Below are 17179 nucleotides of genomic sequence, written 5' to 3' on the forward strand. Positions count from 1 at the left end.
CGTAGAGGTGGAGGAATGCAAGCAGACAGTTCAGAGGAGCAGTGACCATTAAAGTAGCGATAGAAAAGAGATAAAGATGCAACAGTGAGGCGAAGAGACAGAGGTTGAAGGGAGTCAGTAAGAGGAGGAGAGTTAATGAGACGAAAAGCCTTTGACTCCACCCTATTGAGAAGAGCTGTATGTGGGGAGCCTCCCCACACATGAGAGTTGTACTCCACACAGGGGCGGATAAAACCTCTGTATAGAGTCAACAATTGTGCAGGGGTAAAGAAAGAGCGGAGTCGGCTTAGCACACCCAATCTCTTAGAAGCAGATTTTACAAGAGATGTAATATGATCTTTCCAAGATAAGTCCCGAGTAAATGAAACCCCAAGCATGTTCAAGGATGATGCAGGATTAAGCTGAATATTATTAAACATTAATGGGTATACCTGTGGAAGATTTTGTCGGGTTGATAGGTGTAAGAACTGAGTCTTAGATGCATTAAAGACAACCATATTATTTTTACCCCAGTCAGCGATACGAGCCAAGTCAGACATTAGGTGTGCCATAGCCTCATCCCTTGTTTCTTGAAGTAACTGTTGAGATGGGCGTTGCGGAACCGAATGGAAAGGTGAAGGGTGGAGTCATCAGCGATGAGTGGATAGGGTTAGATGTACAGCTTAGAAGATCATTGATGAATAAAAGGAAGAGAGTTGGTGATAGGACAGAGCCCTGAGGAACACCACTGTTGATAGATCTAGGAGAAGAACGATGGCCGTCTACAACAGCGGCTATAGAACGACCAGAAAGGAAGCTAGCGATGAAGGCACAGATAGAAGGATAGAAACCGTAGGAGGGCAGTTTGGAAATTAAAGATTTATGCCAGACTCGATCGAAAGCCTTTGAGATGTCAAGTGCAATGGCAAAGCTTTCGCCAAAGTCCCGAAAGGAGGATGACCAGGAGTCCGAAAGGTAGGTGAGAAGATCGCCAGTGGAGCGTCCCTGACGGAACCCATACTGACGATCGGAAAGAAGGTTGTGATAGGAAAGATGCCTTAAAATTTTTCTATTAAGAATTGACTCGAAAACTTTTGAAATACAGGACGTTAAAGCAATTGGACGATAGTTGGAGGGTTGGGAGTGGTCACCCTTCTTTGGGACTGGCTGAATGAGAGCAAACTTCCAGCAAGAAGGAAAGGTACAAGTTGACAGACAAAGGCGAAAGAGTTTGCCTAGGCAGGGTGTAAGCACAGAAGCACAGTTCTTGAGAACAACAGGAGGGACCCCATCAGGCCCATATGCCTTGTTAGTACGGAGGCCAGTGATGGCAGAAAATACATCAACTGAAGAAATTTTAATGTCAGCCATGAGGAAGTCAGAGGGGAGAAGTGATGGAGGAACAGCACCGGAATCGTCTAAGGTGGAATTGGAGGAGAAAGTCTGTGCGAAGAGATCTGCTTTATCAGTAGAAGAAATAGCTACAGAACCATCAGAGTAGAAAAGAGGAGGGAAGGATGATGAGGTAAAGTTGTTAGAAAGATTTTTGGCAAGGTGCCAGAAGGAGCGGGAAGAATTCGAGTTGGAGAGTTGAGAGCATTTAGTATGGATGAAATTATTTTTAGTAGAGCGAAGAACAGACTTCTCATATATTTCTCCACTCCATCTCATCCTCAGTCTCTACCTCACTCACATACACACTCAGAATTTATCTTCCTACACCCCCCAACTTACACCCTCCTCTCTCATGCACCTCTCCACTCCATCCCTCCATCTCATCCTCAGTCTCCCCCTGCCACTTCCCCACCTCCACCTCACTCACACAAACCCCTACTTAGTCTCACTCTCCATCCCCCCCCACTTACACCTCCCTCTCATACCTCTATTCCATCCCTCCACCTCACTCATACTCCACCCCCAACTAACACCCTCCTCTCCTAAAGACCTCCACGCAACTCTCCATCTCATACACAGTCTCCCCTCCCTCTTACCCCACATCCACCTTACTCACATACACTCCTAGTTAGTTTCCCTCTCCATCCCATTTCAATTTACAACATCCTCTACTCAATCCCTCAGTTTCGCTCCCCCCCCCCCTCCACTTCACACATTAGGGCCGATTCACACTACACGGTTCGTCTCCGTACGGCTTTCATACGTTAATTATTTTATCGAAATCAATGGGGCTGTTCACACTATATTTTCCGTTTATTGTTCATCTTTCGTGCGGCTTTCACTGTACGGATCGCCAACGTTTGGAAGAAATCTCTAACAAACGAAACGTAGACGTATGGAAACGCTCCGTACCTCCACCGATCAATGTGAACATCGATACGCATCAGTCACGGTGTGTTTACAGACAACAGGGGGACAACTTCAGCCTGTCACTGCTTTTGGCCGTGAACAGTACTATAAGCAGTCATGAGTGACGATAAGTTATTAGAACTGGTCAGAGGCTACGAGGAACTATATGACGTGGGCAACAGAAAATACAACGATAACCATGTGAAAGAAATAATATAGAAATTAATAGGAGAGGCACTGGAAAAATTGGGTAAGATATTTAAATATTTCACTATTTTATTATAACTGTGACAAATAGCATTTTATCCTTCATCCTATTCATTACCATTCATAGGGTCTCTCTCAACACCCTATCCATCACCATTCACAGGTTCTCCCAACATCCTGTTCATAACCATTGGTAGGTTCTCTCTCAACCCTCTTTACGCCCATGGAAGAAAACCAGTGGGACTTCAAGAATCTTTTAAATTTCTTTTACAACGAATGCACCTTGTGGAGCATTTCCTCCCTGTCTAGTTATGTCTACTAAAGAGCTTGCATTGTTCGTGACATTCATGGTTGTAACATCAGTGGCATTGTCACCTAAGTAGTTGTGCAAAAATGAAAGTTGCAGCAAGCTGCTTTACACTAATTTCTGAGGCTTCTTGTCGGAGCCACAGCTGCACGCAGACTGACGAGATCATGGACATATAATGTGAACAGTGACATAGCAAATGAACCGTAACCCTACGAAGACGAACCGTAGAGTGTGAATTGGCCCTTAGTCTCTCACTCCAGCCCTCCATCTCATCCTTGGTCTTCCCTCCTACCTCACTCACATACACTCCTAGTTAATTCTCTCCCAATCCACTCCATCCCTCAGTCTCCCAATTCTAATTTATGGAGCATAGACAACCAAATGACATATGATTTCTTACTAAACTTGTGGAATGTTGCCATAACCTACCTACCTACCAATAACAGATCTATATGGCCACCTTATATTTTTAAAAGTAATGAAGTAATATTTCTCGCCTTTTAAGACTTCGTTCCCTTAAAAAAAATTGGAATAGCACTTCTAAAAAATTACAAGGTTACTTATGAACTGCCTGCTACAGTTTATATAACCGTTGTTAATTTCTTGGTCATAAACAGACACACATCTTAACCAAGACTGGCTGAAGTTTAAATCTATTCCTCATGGTCTGGTGCAAGTAGACAACTAATAAAGTACTGTATGTATAAAATCAGTAATGCTGTTCCTGGCCTACCAAGCCATTCATACCCAGGCAACAGGTCTTTTAGTCCAACATGACAGATGAACACTACAGCAGGTAATTTTTAGGCAATGTTATTCCCACAACAATTTAAATCTATTTTATGCAAGGAAGAAGGAACCAAATGCTAGAAAATCTGAACGACTGTTCCCTCCAACAAATAACTAAGTTAAGGGCCAAATTCAAGATCGTTCATCTTGAGATGCCTGGACACAGCATTAAAAAGACTGGAGGGTCATAGGCAGTAGGAAGAATGAAAAGCAATTCCAGAGTTGACCTATTGCGTACATGAAGGTTAACTCCTGCATTTGATAGCTGGACAGAAAAGGGATGAGAGTTTGCTGCTAGACAGGTGCTATGCACCCGCCAGGGTGGTGGAGGGATGCAAGCAGACGTTTCGGAGGGGCAGTGACCATTGACACAGCAGTACAAATGAGATAAACATGCAACAGTTGTAGTCAGATGGAATAAAAATTGGCAAGCTGCATCACTATGTGCCACTGATGCAATATGTCCAGATGTTTCAAATAATTTTCGGCCTGCACCAGGAGCATGCATTTATTTTTTTTTTAGCTGCAGTTCTTTGGTTGTGTGTTTAGTATTTTTATTAAAAGTTGCAGCAATATTTCACTCATTGGGAAAGCAACTGACGTTAGATTTAAAAAACACAATTAATTTTACTACCTCTCAAATATCGGAAATTATAAGACTGCCTTGTCCAAATCAAGCTGTTTCTCATTAGTCTTAAAAGGCGATAAACTCTACTCCACTACACAAATTATTGAAACATTTATATTAAAGAAGCATTTACATTAAAGATGCATTTATTGGAACAAAGAAAATATGGTCAGCACATATAAATATATAAGTAATGGATGTGGGATCATGAAGGGCCGCAATATATTAAAATCTACACGAGTGAAGTTCTGCTGAAAAATCATATGGTCTGACTGACTGGCCAAGAGATGCTCCCACATCCACAAATACTGTACAGTGCATATACAGATGTCCTCATTTAGCCACAGGTATGGCCTAAACTAACAGTATTCCCACCATACAACTGGTAATGGCAAATTCTGCACCCTGACTAAGCTTTACACAAACACTTAAAAAAAAAAAAAAAAAAAAAAAAAAAAAAGGAAGACACTGGGGAAGGAGAGGGGTTGCATAAAAAAAGGGGGGGGATTAAACTATGAAAAAAAAAAAAAAAAAAAAAAAAAAAAAATTATAAGGGGGATAGGGGTTGCACTGTTTGAAAAAATAATTAAATAGATAGAGGGGTTGCACTGATTTAAAAAAAAAAAAAAAAAAAGGGAGGGGCGGGAGAGGGGTTGCATTGTTTGATGGTCCTTAACTATGAGGTATGAGTCTCCTTGGTTACTTTGTTTATTTTCCTATCGCTTACAAAGGCTTCAACATGCCTGCATAAGTTAGCCTTGCTCACCTAATGGCATCTCTCCATACTACTTGATCTCTGGCAGTCTCCCTGTCCAGTCCCGTATCCCTGAGGTCTCACTCTGACTTCATCCCAGGTCTTTTTTTTTTTAGTCTGCCTCTCACAACTCGACCCTAAACAATCACAGCTCTCACCCTCCATCCTCTCCACATGTCCATACCATCTCAACCTACCCCTCCTCATCACTACATCAATACATTCAAGTCCCATTCTTCTTCTCAACTCTTCAACTGCAGTCCTGACACCCTTCCCAAGGCCTGTCATTCAAGGATGTACTACAAACAAATCTAATCATTGTCATTACTGTATGTTTAAGCTTATGAACATCCCCATCCTTCACTGCCCAGGTCTCACGTGCCACATACAAAGATCCCTTAGCACTGAGGGAGAGCTCCTCTCAATGTCAGGAGGCAACAGCTCCCTGAACTTCCTCCAGCCACTCCTTACCCTATCCACACAGCTAACACCAGCTCCACCTCCAGCACATAGCATGTCCTCAAAAAAAAAAAAAAAATTACACAACAGCAAGACTAATCCTTTCATGCCTGAAATCTCCATATGCTCCCCCTCACACACACCATGTCAGCATTTTTCACAGTCTACCTCTAACACCACATACACAGCCTCTCACCAACACTGAACAAGTTGTAATTCCTTCCCACACCCTAGTGGTAATCCACACATGGCCACACTCCCTCAGCTTTGACAGTACCACCACCAGCCCTAGATACCATCACCCTTGGTTACTAGTTGTATCGACCCTCCAATCACACTACACACTGCCATCAACTGAGACAAAATGGAACAGGGATCTGTCAGGTTTGATAACATGCTATAACAAATTTAACAGACAATGGAGAAAGTTGCTTTCATGAGGTGGCAGTCTCCTTGGTTACGGCTACTAGTCATATCAATGTGCTATAACAATACACTTTACAGGTACAGGAGGCTTGCTTTCATGTGTCTCCTTGGTTACTAGTCCTATAGACTGTAGGTGACTGTGATCATCCACTCACTTGATATACAGTGCAACCTCTTAAATTCGAAGTTCTTGTGTCCTTTTGATACTTTTGAAAACTTGAACTTTTAATAAAGCATTTCTGTGGCTGTCTTAATTCTCATGGTTTAGACATGCTTTTGACACAAGCTTTGTTGTCTGGGCTAACTAGCTGGCTTCAGGCATCCTATTTTCCATTGTTAACACTACCACTTATCTCCTCTCTTAACTCAAGGATCAGTACAATAATCGCTACAAACCATGAAGTGTTTCTTTCACATTTCCTTTCCTCACCTTGTGTATGTCCCCTTGTTCTAAAACATTTTGCAGTTCTATTCATATTTAACATCAATCAGTAAGTTGCAAGGGACAGTAATTATGCATTCATTTATTTACGTAAACACTACGGTACTGAACATGAATATTTACATCTTTCAGCAACCACCATCCACTCCTTGATGTTGCACTGCCCACTATCTCCATCATTATTTTTGTTTCTGTCCTCCTCTCTCCCTATTTCTCACATCTTTCCTGTCAATTTTTATTACTCCTTCCTTTTCAGGTGGCTTTACATTGAGTAACATGCCTAATGGTTTCCTGTAAGCCAGAAAATCATTTACAATGCTGGGTGGTAACCATATAACCAACCCATACGTGATGCTACACTTCACATTGTGCACTAATTACAGTTTATTTTATGACATTTTATGATATGTACAATTACTGTCAGTCTGCATTACTATAATCTTGCAGAAATATTGCAATCTCAGTGATGAAATACTTAAGTATGTGTGTGTGTGTGTGAAAAGAAATGGATGATGGTGGTGATGGTTTATATCTGCTCAAGAATAGATTGGACAGTGGTTTAACAGTGATGCAAATGATCTACTAGAATTACAATACGACTGCTGCCTACCAATAATCAAGCTTCAGTCAAAATTGATTAAAATCAGTTGACGTCAGACAAGTGGTGTTGCATGGTGTTGTGTGATACAGGAATATTTACCATAATTCCACTCAAAAACTTAAAAACCTCACTGCTTTGTAATATCATACACTGTCAGGTTTAACACCACCGCTATCTTTGACAACACCTGCAATGAGTTATTTACTCAGGTTTCAGTTGGTACAGCACTGAGAACTGTCAAATTTGTCATACATGGTAGTTTCCATCACCAATCATTTCACAACACACACACTAAGTACTTGTGGCTGCATTCTTATACTGCATCATTTTTGTTCCCAGCACTGCACTAATTGGTAAAGCCAGGACACCTGTTTGAAGCCACAATTATGGTCAAATTTGGATATGATAAAACTGACTCAAATAAGAAAGAGCTTACCCAAGAGGAGGAAAGGAAATTATTATTATTATGGGTGACCACACACTTTACGGTGAGGTCATCAGTACCAGATGGGTGCAGCTTTTTTTTTTTTTTTTTTTTTTTTTTTTTTTTTTTTTTACTAGTCTCTGGTTATTTCTGAGCTAGTTTTGGTAAATAAAAATGACATTTTTCATAAATTATGGCAATTGAACTTTAAAAGTTTGTAAACTTTTGACGTTGCACTGTAGTACTACCTATTCTTCCTTCAACTTTATCATTCTGTTTGTCCTCACTCCCTACTTCTCCCTTTCCTTCCTGTCATTTTTTCTCTTCTTTCCACTTCATGTGGTTTTACACCAGGTGACAGGCCTAATGGTTTCCTGGAGCCCAGGAAACCATTTACAATGTTGGGTGGTAACCATATCACCAAATAATGGGGTGATGTGGGGCCTGCTATGGTGCTCACATTAACTGGATTATGCAAATGCAGCATCCATCCAGGAACCAAACCTCCACACTATTCAACGCACCTTGCCGTTGCAGGGGCTCTGTCTGCCACAGGGGAACACTGGTTCACTAAATGAGGTGGCAAGGCTGTTGCTTGCCTGTGGTTGATGGGTCTGCTTGGCCAGGCAGACTGGGGTTGATCAACAACGTACTTCAATTCACAATGCCATCAAACAAAACATGCCCCAATTCCCTCCAAGGATAGTGGAGTACACGAGTCTCCTTGGTTACTAGTCTAATACCTCCCTATCATCCCATAAAGGAAAATGGTGGACTACATGATAAGGGCCAATGCAGCCAGCAGACCAACATGTTCCTGTTCAGATAAGCCTGGCCCCAAAATACATCACTTCAGTACTACCATATAATCCAGCCAGGGAACACAATGACAATTACTTGGATTTAACGTACATGAAAACAGCACTTCATGACTAGCATAAACGAGGACTTTCTGTACACACAACTACAGTTCTTTCACTTAAACTTGGCCAAGACATAATCCTTTGACAACTGACTTAACTTAGTTCAGTAGCAAAGACACAATCACTGGCTCTGCAACCTTTCCACCGCACTGCATGACTAAGATCACTAATTTTGATCTAATACAGTATAGCTAAACACGATTCAAAGATGGTAATTTTAGGTCGTTGAAACCTTTCCACATCACTTCTTCGTGACTAGCAAGGTATTTTAAGGCCAAGTTAAAGTAAAATGATTGAGATGCAGTTTTAACACATTACCAATCTTCTTCACACATACAGCATATTCCTCTACCCAGCTGGCTTCATCTTGATGTCTTCATAGATCTTGTTGGACGCCATCCGTTTCCTGCAAATACAACAACACATTAGCTGTGTTATCTACACCCACACCTACTGGACCTAACCTACAACACCCCCTAACCTACTCTACACCTACACCCACTGATCTAATCACACACACACACACTCCGAACCTTCAAACACCAGCCAACTGGATTACCTAAACACAAGATCACAAGTTTATATTCTGTAACTAAACAACAAGAGCCTATCTGCACAGACTGCACTCAATATTTAAGTTTCTCTTTCAAACTCAGAATGTGAAACTTGTATTAAAAAATGCCTCCTTATGGACAAAACTGACAACTGTTTAATAATCAGCTGATGCAACAGCTGACCTATCAAATCAAATCAAAATTTCAAGCCGAGCAACTCTGTATTTCATAAGCCACTACAATGCTTCCTTAAAGTCAACCTGAAATGCACCCAATAGTCAGCTTAGGCAATGGCTGACATGATAAACCAACAAAAGTTCAGGCTGAGCAGCTTTGTATTTCATAAAATCACTCAAAGCTCTCCAAAAGCAGATATTTACACTTTCCTTGAGAGAAAAAAAGTACCACTTCTAGACCTGTTACCTTTGCCACAGGTGAACAGACCTATTAATATTCCAAAGCACATCTGGCTGGACCACCTTAACCCACTACACCACCAGGCACCTACAGTAAACACAGCAGCACAACCACCTGACACATTCAAAGCATCAGCCACCACCACCTTAACCCACTGAACGACTTAGACGATGGCCAGATTTAGAAAAATGGCAGAAACTGTAACCACTGCTAATACACCCAAAGATAATTCACCATACTCCCTGAGTGCTTTATCCATCTATATCTATTTATCTTTATCTACTGAAGTAATTCTGGAGACTATTTCAAAGTCTGCATTACATGAGGAAGCTACTACAGTTCAAAAAAATCTTCCCAAACAAGAAATGAACAAAGTAAGGGAACCATTCAGTGCAAGATGCCTGGCCACTGCATTTAAGAGTGTGTCACAGTAGGAAGCACCAATGAACCTGCACCAGGGAACCAGCACCAGGGAACCAGCACCATGTCACACTGGCTACATGGCACCAAGACTGGCATGGGAGCAGCTTTGGCCATGAAGACGCTTGGTGATGAAACAGTTTGGTGTTAATGCACAAGGAGGAAGGCAGGATAGGGAGGAAGGGGAGGACAGGGAGGAAGGGGAGGACAGGGAGGAAGGGGAGGATAGGGAGGAAGGGAAGGATAGGGAGGAAGGAAGGATGGGGCAGTGTTAATGGCAGGGCCTTAAACTATCCATGGCATAATACCAAATGTCTAGCCTGATAGTAGGGGGGAAATGTAGGGCCAAAAGAATTATGGAACTATCAAGAAAAGGTGGACCAGTAGAGAGAGGACAGGAAGGGGAGAGAAAGGAGAAAGTCACAGGCAGAAGGAGAAAGACACAGGCAGGAGGAGAAAGACGCAGGCAGGAGGAGAAAGACACAGGCAGAAGGAGAAAGACACAGGCAGAAGGAGAAAGACGCAGGCAGAAGGAGAAAGACGCAGGCAGAAGGAGAAAGACGCAGGCAGAAGGAGAAAGACGCAGGCAGAAGGAAAAGACGCAGGCAGAAGGAGAAAGACGCAGGCAGAAGGATAAAGACGCAAGCAGAAGGAGAAAGAAGCAAGCAGAAGAAGACGCAGGCAGAAGGAGAAAGACGCAGGCAGAAGGAGAAAGACGCAGGCAGAAGGAGAAAGACAGGCATTTTATAAAAAAAAAATAAGTCAGATTAATTCAAACTTACACAGTACTTCCAAAACCCTGCCTCCCCCAACATCTCTTCCTTAGTGATATATTTTTGGTTTTATTCTTGCTGCTACTTGGCAATTTTTAAAACTCAGGGGCTGGTACTCTTGAAGCACCTCCCCTAACACCTCTTCCTTATTGATTTATTGTTTTATTCTTGCCACCACCAGGCATTTTAAAACTCAGGGAGGACTTACAGCTCTGATGGGGTTAATAAGGCTACATCTTCAGTTCAAAAAATACAGGATTAATAGACTCTGGAAATATTGCTATCGTATCATTTATATAGACTCTGGAAATATTGCTATCGTATCGTTTATTCAGACGCTGGAAATACAGCTATCGTATCGTTTATATACACTCTGGAAATACAGGTATCGTATCGTTTATATAGACTCTGGAAATACAGGTATCGTATCATTTATATAGACTCTGGAAATATTGCTATCTTATCATTTATACAGACTCTGGAAATATTGCTATCGTATCATTTATAATATAGACTCTGAAAATATTGCTATCGTATTGTTTATATAGACTAAAATATTGTTATTGTTGTTTATATACAGTAGACTCTGGAAATACTGCTATCGTATCGTTTATATTCACTCTAGAAATATTGCTCTCGTATCATTTATACAGACTGGAAATACAGCTATCGTATCGTTTATATAGACTCTGGAAATATTGCTATCGTATAGTTTATAGAGACTCTGGAAATACACCTACTGTATCGTTTATATAGACTAGAAATACAGCTATCGTATCATTTATATAGACTGGAAATACAGCTATCGTATTTATATAGACGAAATACAGCTACCGTATCATTTATATAGACTGGAAATACAGCTATCGTATCGTTTATACAGACTCTGGAAATACAGCTATCGTATCGTTTATATAGACTGGAAATATTGCTCTTGTATCGTTTATATAGACTCTGGAAATATTGCTCTCGTATCATTTACATAGACTCTGGAAATACTGCTATCATATCGTTTATAAAGGCTCCAACATGCTTGAATGCATCGGTTTTCATAACTTAATAGCAGCTCTCCACACTGCTCAATCTCTGGCAGCCTCCCTATTCAGTCCTAGCCCTGAAGTCACACCCTATGGCCTCTTCCCAGATCTTTTTCAGTCTGCCTCTTACCCCTACCCTCAACCTTGCCACTTATCACCTTCTGCACCCAACTGTTACTCAACATTAAAAATAATCAACATTAAAAATAAAATCAAGGCATTTGAGAGAACAACAAGTAACAATGGAACTTAGAAATCTGCATATAAGACAAGGCTTTACTATCACACCACCGATTTCCCTAGATAAATAGCTAAGGAAGAGGTGTTAGGGAGCTTCCTTTTGAATGCAGGGGTCTCCAATTGACTTAAGTTTAACCCCTAAAATAAATCATTACAGAAGAGACGTCAAGGAGCTTCCTGTTGTGTGTTAATTCACTCCTGCCACAGCCAATGGTTTTATCCAGCTCTGGGGATATTTTATTTACTGATGGGGTAATAATGGCTATCTGTCTTCTGTTACAAGTCTCCAAAGACTTAAAACTATATGGAAAAGTTAAGAATGCAACCTAAGGCACAAGGGGTGGCAGTGATCATTTCCTGGGATATGGTTGTTAGGCACTGCCAATTTAACTGCAGCACACTTACTGCAAATAATTCCACTTAGCAAAATTGAGTTTTTAATGTTCTGCATGATTCTTGCAACTTTAGCTTCCTCAGCTATTTAAGCACAAGTTGCAGTGCATTTTGACTAACACTTACTGAGGCCAGTTCTGCAACCAACCGGCAATTAACAAAAGCAGCACCACAGCAAGATTTATAGAAAACTATACGTTATGTATGAAACACTCCGCTGGCCCATCAATGGTTATTTCAACAGACTGGCACTCTAAGTGAGTATGTGTATAACATTTTTAAATGTACTCATCTTGTAGTATCCAGCCAAGTTGCTCCCCTTCATCACTGGTGGTGGTGGTGGTGGTGGTGGTGGTGGTGGTGGATGTCTACCACCAGACACCCACCACAGCAGGGGTGGCTACCTCTGCCATCAAGCTGCCCTCGTCATACTGCCCTAAAATACAAACATGCTTTACAACTCCACCCTTGAACTACAATGCCAGTGCTACCTCAACCATCAACACTAGTTAAATCTTAGGCTGAAGGACATACTGAAGGCTGTATCAAACTAAGCCATTTCAAGGAGTCTATCAGTTAATATTCTTGCCATACACATATGTACCTATCTCTCAGGAGGAGGATGGTGGACTGCAGAAGGGGAATTTTAGCATGAAGTCTCCTACATTCATATCCAGATAAGCATGAACCCACAACTGAGTTATGGGCTCTAGTAAGTAAGTTTCTCAGTGAAATATGTTAACACCCAAATATGCCTAGTAACCAATGCATTTATTCCTATACAGTATAATGCTACTTCCCTATTCAAGTTAGGCAAATGCAAACATCAAACTAGCTAGGAACAATCTTCATTTTCCTTCATCCTGATCTTTTCCACCTAATGCTGGAGTGAGGAAGGGGTGCAGAAAGGAAGGACAGGGAAAGAAATAATAGAGGAAGCACTTACATTTATAACTCAACATCTTTACCCGCCTAATGGAGCGGGAAAAGGGAACTTATTTCCTTCATTCATTCATTTATAAAAACTCCAAGATGCTTCCATATATCAGCCTTGATCACCTAATGGCAGTTCTCCATGCTGCTTGATCTCTAGCAGCTTCTCTGTCCAGCCCTTTATCCCTGAGAACACAGACTTCATACCAGGTCTTTCAGTCGGCCTCTCAACTTTACCCTACATGTTCACATCTCTCACCCTCCGCACCCAAATGTCATCCCCCATCCTCTCCACATGCCCAAACCATCTCACTCTACCCCTCCTAACCACACCACCACTACACTCCAGTCCCATCCTTCCTCCCAAACTATCTCAGTCTACCCCCTTCTCATCACACCAATACACTCCAGCCCCATCCTTCCTCCCAAAACCATCTCAATCTACCCCTTTACTCTACCCTCAACACTCACACCTCTCCCCGCTGCATCCAGTTGCCATCCTTCATTCACTCCACATGCCCAATGCAATGGACAGTAAATTTCTATGACTGCACCTCTGTAGATATATACTTTACCAATGCCTTCACCCACACTGGATAAAACTTGGGTCATAACGTACCAACTGTTCCCTAATCTTTCTTGCATAGTCTACTGTATAGTCTGTTAACTGCTCTAACACCTGTATCTAAATGACTTGTTAATTATGCTAAAGAAGGGCTATGGCAGAGGTTGGCAACCTGCGGCTCAGAAGCCGCAAGCGGCTCTTAGGACACTTTTGTGGCTCCAGGAGCTTCATAAATAACCAATTATTCTTTCAGAACAAAGGCATCATATTACACATGCAAGGCAACATTAGATTTTCCATTCAGCTTTGATAAGATCTATACTATAAGCAGATCAAACAATATCACCGTAATGTTTTGTTTAGATTTAGAATACTGCAGATTTCGATTTATGAGAATTTTCTATATTGCGGCTCCAAGAGTACTACATTTTTATGAAACAAAAGATCTATACTACAAGTAGATCAAACAGTATCACCGTAATGTTTTGTTTAGAATACTGCAGATTTCAGTTTCAGAATTTTTTGTATTGTGGCTCCAAGAGTACTACATTTTTATGAAACTTTAAAACAAATGGCTCATGTAGCTTTAAGGGTTGCTGACCTCTGGCCTATGGGAAAGGTGTACAGGCAAGGTAATGTCAATCTGGCATTAAGCTGTATCCCTCCACAAAAGGACAAAAAGCTATACCAATTTATGGGCTAAAATCGGTGCTTCCATCTCACTTAGATTTCTTAACCAAGGAAAAAGTAATCTTGCCACTTAGCTATACTGTAGTCTGTCCTTCACCTGATGGAACTTGCCCATTCTCACAAATTTAGTATTTAATTGATTACAGTTTCATTAATTTTATAGTTATGGAGGTAGGAATGAGTCTCCTTGGTTACTATATGTTTTCACTGGACATTACCACTCCTACATCAATACAGTGTGCTTGATGGAAATTCAGTTATATATCTATCTAATCTATCTATTGCCAGATCTTAATCCTGTAAGGTGTGGCCACAAATATCCTCCACACTGTCCTGTCCTCTGCCATCCCTCCAACTCACCCCCTCTCTCATCTCCATCCCTCCAACTCTCACCCCCCCTCCACCATATCTACCCACACTCCTCCCTCTTACACACATTCTCTGCCATATCTACCTGTATCTACTCTCCATCCCTCCAACTTACACCCCCTCCCATCTCTCCACTCCATCCCTCCATCTCATCCTTGGCTATAATGTAAGAATGAGTGTCCTTGCTCAATTCAACCCTCCATAGTTACCTGCCTACACTAACAGACAAACAGGAGTGACAGAAAAGAGAAAGACAGAAAAGAGACATAAGACAGACAGATACGACAGACAGACAAGAGGGACAGACAAGAAGGACAGACATGAGAGACAAACAAGAGAAGTGACATGAGAGAGAGAGAGAGACAAGAGGGAGACAAGAGGGACAAAGACAAGAGACAGGAAAAACAGACGGGAGAGACAGGAGACAGTACTATACCCATCGCACCAGATTTCAACCTTTCCAAGCAGTCGTGGCCCCTCTGCTACTCTGAGTTCTCCAGGCAGTCTCCCTTCACTCCTCTTGAACCGCCATCACGCTGCCATCTCTCTCGAACCCTGCTTTCTTGTACTTCACTTACACCCACACAAACCCAAGGCCGCCACAGGAACACCACTGCAATGATCGTAGGAATATAATAAATTATTCATATTTAGAGTAGACAGTTATACAGTATATAGAACTACTACTTCTACCTTCTATCTGGCCTATATTTTGCCTTACGCAGTCCATCTCACAGTTCAGTGGCAGAACAAGGTAATGCTAAAGAGTACCCTTTCCACAGCACTTCTCCATGACTACCAACATTTTACTTATTTACAATTACAATTCAAAATTCATGATGCTATGATATTTTAAACCAAAAAAGAAGGGCATGGCATCATATTCTAATAAAATTTTGTTACAGCCAGGTATTCAGAGTCTGCAAAAGAATACCAAGATGTGTTTGCATTTGACGAGCTATAGTTATGAGTTAGGAATGAGTCTCCTTGGTTACTATTCCAATTTACAACTACTAAAATCTGACTGGTCACGCCCACACAAAATACGAAGATGTGGTTGCATCTGACGAGCTGTGGTTTTGAGTCAGGGATGTGTCTCCTTGGTTACTATTCCAATTTACAACTAAAATTTGATGCTAGTCATGAACAAGTGCTATGAGTCTCCTTGGTTACTAGCTTGCTTTTACTCTACCTTGGCCTAAAATTGCCATCTCTCCATCCTGAATTCTGAATTGTAATCAGATAAACACTAGAACATGATGCTAGTCACAAAGAAGTGCTATGGGATGAATGTACAGCCATACCATTGCTTTTTTTCTGCCAATGCACTATGTGAAATTTATAATATACAAAGGAATGAACACCTGGGCAAAGCTATTGTGACAGTCTCCTTGGTTATTAGTCAAAACTGCCCTCCCAATCTGACTACACCTGGCCATCAATTAACTGAAAAGGGGCTAGGGATCTTTACAAAAGCCTTGGTCATGAGTAAGAATGAGTCTCCTTGGTTACTAGCCAGAATTACCCCCCAAATCTGACAGCTTTGCCATAAACTAACTGAAAAATATGAAGAGCCTCCTTGGTCATGAGTAAGGAATGAGTCTCCTTGGTTACTAGTCAAAATTACCATCAATCTGACTACTACTTGCCATCAGCTTATTGAAAAGGGGTGAGGGATCTTTACATAGTTCCTGTATGGAATACTAGCCTTAGTTAGGGAATGAGTCTCCCTGGTTACTAGTCAAAGTTACCATTCCTATCTGCCTACACTTGGCCAAAAAGTAACTGAAATTAGGCTAAGGATCAATACGTAGGGCTTTGGTTGTGTCTCCTAGGTTACTAGTCAAAATTACCCTCCCAATCTGACTACACTTGTCCATAAAGTAACTAAAATCAGGCTAGGGATCATTACACAGGGCCTTGGTCATGAGTCTCCTTGGTTACTAGTCAAAATTATCTTTCCAATCTAGCTACACCTGGCCAACCACTGACTGAAAAAGAGTTAGAGATCTCTGAATAGTTGCTGCATGGAATTTGAGCCTTGGTTAGGGAATGAGTCTCCTTGGTTACAATAGTCAAAATATGCATCAAAAAGCATCAATCTGACTACACCTGGCATTAACTGAAAAGGAGTTAGGAATCTTTGGAAAGTTGTCGCATGAAATTTGAGTCTTAGGGAATGAGTCTCCTTGGTTACTAAAATCAAAATTACCCCCTCCCAATCTGACTACACCCTGGCCATTAACAGAAAAGGGGTTAGAGATTTTACATGAGAGCTCCCTGGTCATGAGTAGTGGAAATGTCTCCTTGGTTACTAGTCAAAATTACCCTCCCAATCAGGCTACACTTGGCCATAAACTGTGAAGGCTGGGAATCTGTCATTAAAAACTCAAATTATTTTTTATAAAATTAGCTGGGAAGGAAGTTATATACCTTACCCCTCCAGGTAGCATGAATAAAAATAATAATAATAATAAGGAATAATAAAACTTTCAGAAGGTTCTGGGCATATTCACCTAGTAAGTATCCAATTAAATGTCCC

Source organism: Coenobita brevimanus, chromosome 51 (assembly GCF_032717465.1).
Source record: "Coenobita brevimanus isolate Jiangsu-jjx chromosome 51, ASM3271746v2, whole genome shotgun sequence".
NCBI lineage: Eukaryota > Metazoa > Arthropoda > Malacostraca > Decapoda > Coenobitidae > Coenobita > Coenobita brevimanus.